Source organism: Triticum dicoccoides, chromosome 5B, assembly GCF_002162155.2.
Source record: "Triticum dicoccoides isolate Atlit2015 ecotype Zavitan chromosome 5B, WEW_v2.0, whole genome shotgun sequence".
NCBI lineage: Eukaryota > Viridiplantae > Streptophyta > Magnoliopsida > Poales > Poaceae > Triticum > Triticum dicoccoides.
In genome coordinates, this window is record NC_041389.1 from 605343109 (window position 1) to 605349911 (window position 6803).

The following is a 6803-nucleotide window of genomic DNA, read 5'->3' on the forward strand; positions in this document are numbered from 1 at the left end:
AGCTCAAACATAGGCACCCAATGAGCACAACTCATCACGTTACTTGGGGGCTCTTTGTGTAAAGTAACAAAGAGTTTGAAAGGACCCTTGTAGCTGGGTATCGACCCACGGCTTGGAAGCCTGGTATATTTACCTAAAACCCCGGGTTAACCTGCCTTCATCAAGTAAGCCACTCCTATCCAGGTAATCCTGGCATGACCCTCCGAACATTTGACAGTTACTCTCATTGAGACTCTGAACTTGTCAAAGTTAAAACGGTGATTGGTTAGTTGGAGGCCCATCTTAAAAGGCTTTGTCAAATGGTTTAACTCAGCGGCCTGGCAGCCCATGAAAAGCCTCGACTACACGGTTTTATTTTCACTTGTCACTATTTTTCTTTTGATGACTTCTGTGTTAAACCAGTATCTTTGATCTGGTATGGCTTTTCAGTCATCATATTAACCCGGTGTTTGCTAACCCGGCTTGGATCTCAACTAAAAGTTGACGAACCTTATTATTAAACCGGAGTTTATTAGCCCGGCCTGGCTTTGACTACTTGTCGCCAGTTTTGGCCATCTGGTGTTCATCGTAACCCGACATGACTTCTTATATATCATCAGTACATGGTGAAGTTATACAAAATTCAAGATTTGTGTTTTCACCCTTATTACAATCAAAGTTGGTAAACCAACTAAAGTGATATCACATCACAGGCTTCAGAGTCGCGTTATCACAGCATAAGCAAATATTGCATGTATTATGGCGGTTCAACAAAAGTCGCACTTCAGCACAACAAATCAAAGAGTTTTAACTAGCCTATTACAAGGCGCTTTGAGGCCCAAGATGCTGGTTGATCTTAAATAACAAAGTTTGTCAAAGAAACACCAATGCTGGATTAAGATTCATCGCCAGGATAGTGTGAGGTTGAAAGATCTTCAGGCGCCGGTTCACCCTCCTCCTCTCCACCCAGAGGCTGGAAGTCAAGGGTGGTCCAGTCAATCCGGGTTAGAGCCTAAAAGACAGCTTCTTCACTTATCAGATCCGACGGATCTACATCAGGGGCGTAAGTGTGCTTACGGATTGGCGGGATAAGATTGTGTGTTTCTGTTACAGACGTGTCAACTCGATGGTTCCCTTCATCATAAAAGGACCGATGCACAGTGAAATTAGCCTCTGCAGCCAATTGACTTGACAATGGACGCATCTCCTTTGCCAGAGCTTTAAGAGTTTCGTTGTCAAAAGTTGACCCGTCTGCTTGTTCATCTGGAAATCCCTTAGCAATATCAACTGGATCCAAGTCAGATATCCATGCTTTGGCCCGAGTCAGCGCCAGTAAAGCGCCGACCTGAGCAGCAGATCGCTTCACCTCCTCAATCTGAGCCAGGGTCATGGATAATCTTGCTAGTGTATCCTTGATCAATGTAGGTGCCGGTTTGTTGTATGTGACGGCAGATATCACTCGTTGTGCACTAGTATATAGTTGCTCAATTAGTGTATACGCCGCTTTCAATTTCACCCGCATATCCGTTCCAAGATGAGCAATGCGAGGGCCTGCGGCGGTTTCAGAAATTCAAGTTAAACCGGTGGAGTTGATAGTATTACAGAACAGGTGTTTTAAGATACTTACCAAATACGGCAGCCGTCATGGAATTCACTTGATGCTTGAGACCCACCAGTTCTTCTTCTACCGGTTTAAGGGCTGCTTCAGCATCTTCTGCCCGCTTCAATAACGCAGCCTTTTCAGTCTCCCAGTTGGTGCGTTCAGTTTTGAAGCCCTCCTTAAGTTGCTCCATGGCTGACAAGGCACCTTTGAGCTCTTCTTTGGCTTTGGAGGTCTCTTCTTGCTGTAACTTAAGGATTTCTTGAAGATCGGCGGTTTGGGACTCTTTCATCTTCATGTCAGCCTGCAAAGGTCAAAAAACACAACAGTTATATATCTCTTGAAGTCCCAAGCACATAACAAGTTATACACTTGGCACTTGGGGGCTAATATGGATTGCTTTTTATAGTGGATATTTTTCAAAGTCCCAAGGCTCAATCCAGGCATTAAGCTTGGTACTTGGGGGCTAATGCACAATTGATCATTCATAAGGAAAGGCAATGAAACAAGGACAAGACAGTTCCGGTTTGTCTTCAAAAAGACAAACCGGCCCCTGGGGGCTACTACATTGAAGTTTTTTATATCAAAGTCCCGGTCTGTCTTTAAGAAGACAAACCGGCCCTTGGGGGCTACAATGGAGAAGATATACAGAATGAAAGTTCAAAGTGTTCATACCTCATAACGCTCCTTCATCAGGTTTACCAAACCGGCTTCCAAGTCACGGCTGGTGTACAGGCGGTTTAAATAACCGGAATGAAGATCTTCAGCGCTAAGATTGACAAAGTGGGATAAATCCGTCTTCCCCTTCCCCTTGCCCATAGCGGCGAATTCCTCCTTAGCGGTATGTTTGGCCAAGATAACCGGATTGCCAGGACTGGTGTGACCCGTGCCAGTAATTACAACATCATCATCATCATTTCTTGGTGGGCTTGGCGGATTGCTGGCACCCTTGGCTGGACTTGGCGGGTTAGTAGCCGGGCTTGGCGGATCAGCAGCCGGACTTGGTGGAGGGGTAGTACGAGGGCTCGACGGATCAGTATGGATTGCCGGGTCAGCCTCCGGCGGATTAGCCTCAGTGCTTGCACCTTGCAAGATGGAATCATCCATAACATCGCGTATTTCTACCAGTGTCTTCAGCAGCCCTCTCCAGTTCCACTTCACTAATGGGGGTACTGGTTTTAGCCTTCTTGCTCAGGCGAGCTTTGGCACTGTGACATCACAACAAAGATTAGCATGGTAAACCGAACTGTGAAGGGAAAACATGAAGAGTAATATACTTACCCAGGGACGGTTTTAAGGGGAGGCAGCTGAGTGGTTGATGAACCGCCAGACGAGCTGGACGATGCCTGGTAATTGGGATCAGACGGATTAAGTGGGTCTCTAAAGAAACCCTTTAAAGGATAAAGTTTTTCAGGAGAACAAGTAACCTCTGGGCGACCTTTCCGGTTTGGTGTATCCGGTAAACCGGAAGAGGTGATCTGCTGGCCACTATGCCAGGTTGTGCGACGTTCTTCAGCTTGCTGTGTCTTCAAAGAAAATTTTGGATCCAGTTAAGCAAGAGGGTGAGAGTATTTCACTTTCCGAACTGTACGGCAAAATCTTTGAACCGACACAAGATCTGAATCGGAAGAAAGAGAGATTACCTCAACATGGTCTGCACGACTGGCTGCCGCATCATCCTGGGAATAGTTATTGTCAATAAGGTGTATGAAAAAGGAACCATGTGAATCAAGTTCTACCTCTGGATCTGATTCGTCAACATCGTCCGGCGGATCAGAAGATTCAGTGGTTTTCTTCTTGCCCGCTTTCTTGGTGACTTTGGTGTTTGCACGAGCCCTCACCGGTTTAGTCCGTTTCCAGAAAGAGCTGTTGGCCTGTAAAAATTAAAGGAAAAGAGTATTAGCACATTATTAAAGCACAGGCGAAACAGTGAGCATTAAGTTAAATTTACCGCTGGCGGTTTGTTGGTGGCGCAAAACGGTGGCAACCCGGTTTGGCTGCATGCAGAGATTGTTTCGTCAAGCATCTTCTTCACAGACTCGATAACTTCAAGGTCTGTCATTACCACTTCATGATATCGTTGAGTATCTTTGACGTTGCCAGTATATTCATGCATCAATCCGGAACGGCGGCTTAAAGGCAGAATGCCCCAGGAAACCCAGCAGCGGACAAGATCAATGCCAGTCAAACCGTTGGCCATGAGAGCCCGGAGCTTAGCGATTTGAGGAGCAAAAGTTTTTCGTTCTGCGGTGGATAAGCGTGAAGGTAATGGGTGACCGTTGCTAAGCCGGTGAGGGCGATAACTCGGCAAAGGATTTTCTCCGTCAGGGGCAGTGTTCCGGCAATAAAACCAAGTTTGGTTCCAATATTTAGGATGACTATGATGTTTTGCATGAGGGAAATCAACTTCTTTCCTTCTCTGAATTGAAACTCCACCGAGTTCTGTGTTGGGACCATCAGAGAACTCCGTACGGCGGTTCAAATGGAAAAAATCCCGGAACAACTCCACAGATGGTTCTTCTTGAAGGTAGACTTTGCAAAATACTTGAAAGTTGCATATATTGGACACGGAGTTTGGTCCAATATCTTGTGGATGGAGTTGGAAGCTTGCGAGGACATCCCGGAATTTTTTTGATCCGGGTGGGCTGAATCCCCGGTCTAAGTGTTGCATAAATACAATCACTTCTCCATCTTGAGGTTCAGGTGGGCATTCAGAGCCCGGAACTCGCCAATGAAGGACCCTTTTGGAGGCTAAAGCGCCAGTGGTGACATATTCATTGATTTGCGTCTCAGTGATCTTGGACGGAATCCAATTGCTGGCAGAGAATTGTTTGGTCATCCCGAAGGAAAACTGTGAAAGGAAAAATAAAGGCCGGTTTACAATTAACGGTTTAAGCATACTATTCAGTGTTAAACCAGCAAATTGACATTCAAGTTCAGTTGGCGGTTTAAGAGAGGGCTAATGATACATGGCGGGTTGGTTATCAAAGGTTAAACCACCCGTAGGCAGAAGGGCCAGGGTTCAAAATTTAGTAAGTGTTACAAAAACAGGTTTCACAATATCACAGTACAATTTTGGATCTACCGTGGATAACTAAAGAAATTTTTACTGAACCCTACAATGGCGCTAAGAGGAACAGTGATGAACTAGATGCAGTCTATCAGGAGCAGCAAGAAGCCGCGGGATGGTGGACTATCAAAATGAATCTAGCCGCGAATCAAAACTAACAGATACATATATATATATATCCTTAGTAAAAGGACTAAAGAGAAGGCTGCGGAAGAACTGAGGAACGGCGACATGGATGAACTCGAAAACCCTAATGAAGATCTAGGGTTACGAGACATGAACTTACCAGGGCCACTCGACGGCGGAGGAGCGCGGCAGGGTGTCTGGATCAAACAGGTTGATGCAGCGGCCTTGGTCAGTGCAGATTCGAAGATCGACGGCGGCAGCGGTGCTGGGCTTCTTCTGGTCGCGAGGAAGAAGATGAGAAAGGGGATAAAATGGAAGAACCTGTCGGGCTTATTTATAACAGGGCAGGGGGATAAGTGACAGGCGCGAGAATCGAGGAGTCCAAAGCGGCAAGTGGCGCAGCTGTCGCCTCGATTTTTGGGATGACATTAAATGAAGGGAATTTTTTTATTCATTTTTTTACAGAGATGACGTAATGATGATCCATTGCTGTGTCCATAGGATGACATCATGGCGGTTTAACGAGGTTTATAAACGGAAGATATCATGGCGGTTCATGAGAAATGAAGGAAGATGTTCACAGGATTTTTATAAGTACTGAAGATTCGCATGAACAGGTTCAAATCAATCTGGGGCCTAATGTTGGGGATATAACTACTGAGTGTAAACCGCCCAGGAGGGGCCGGTTCACCCTCAACTATATTGAAGCCCACGAAGACTCTTAAGATGGCGTTTTACTATGAAACTTAGAGGCCCGGAGCCCAAAGGAGGATTAGGGCCCGTAGTGGTAAACCGCCATAGTCATGTAACTTGTGTTGTAAGATAAGGAAGGGAGAGACCGAGCCGAACACTTGTATGAGTCGTCCTTGGGACTCTGTAAACCGGCCGGGCGTCAACCCGTGTATATAAGGGGACGACCCGGCGGCGGTTCAGGGACAAGAAACAACAACTCGATAACCAGGCATAGCTTGTTTAGCTCCCTAGTTAGCCAGTCCCCAATAATCCCATCACAACTAGACGTAGGCCTTTACCTTCATCGAGCATCTGACGTGATATTTCCACGACAAAACTCGTGGCACAGATCAGACCAAGAATAGATGGAGTCTATCGGCAAATGCATCAACCATGACCTGACATTGGGTTTGAGTGCCAATGGGAAATAGTTGGCGAGTACTTTGCCGTCTCGTGCCCCGGCAGCTTGTGTCTCAATGGTGTAAACGCTCAGGAACTCGGACGGATGAGTTTTGTCGTCATACTTCTCCGGGACCTCCGGTTTGAACACGCGGGTGTTGGGCCACCGGAACTGCCGCAGCTCATGGGTGAACGCTGGACAGGTTATTGCATAGGGCAAGTCGCCAGCGTCCCTTGGCGCAGGCTTGTATGCAGTAGGCCCAGCACGCCTATTAGACTAGTGACGTGCCTCCCATCGCTGCTCGATAGTAGTCCAGGCGTCCTCCTTGAGGCGCTCTCGAAGAACTTGACGTTGGTCACGACGCGTCTGTGGGTCTGACGACACCGTGGACACATTGTCCCGGGTGTCACCCCGATGGGCCGACCGTGGTGGAGGGGAGTGCACCGTGGTCGTAGCGCCCTCAACCCTTCCACTGTCTACATGCGCCAGCTCGTCATTCCGGTGCCGTGAGGGACTTGCTCCCCGGTGGTCGTCCCTGTTGGCATGGCTAATAAGGCTTTGGATGGCAGCCCTCCACTCTTCTTGCTTCTCCAAGGCAGGAGGAAAGTCGAGGAGTAGCTACGCTCGCGACAGCGCTTCTGCTCGTGTGGGTGGCAGTGACAAGCACGAGGAATGGGAGGAACTTGGACTTCTAAATATGTTAAAAGGAGTCCCATCACGATTCCATGGCCGTGCTCTTTTCGCCAACATCATGGCGTGCATGTCGGCCCTGCGTGTCTTGAGAGTGATGTTGCGGGCTTTTGCCGCACCGATGCCCAGGGTCTTCAACATCGCGATGCTGTTCGGCGTGCATGAGCTGAGAAGACCGCGACGCGTGCATTGGCGGGGTCGACTTC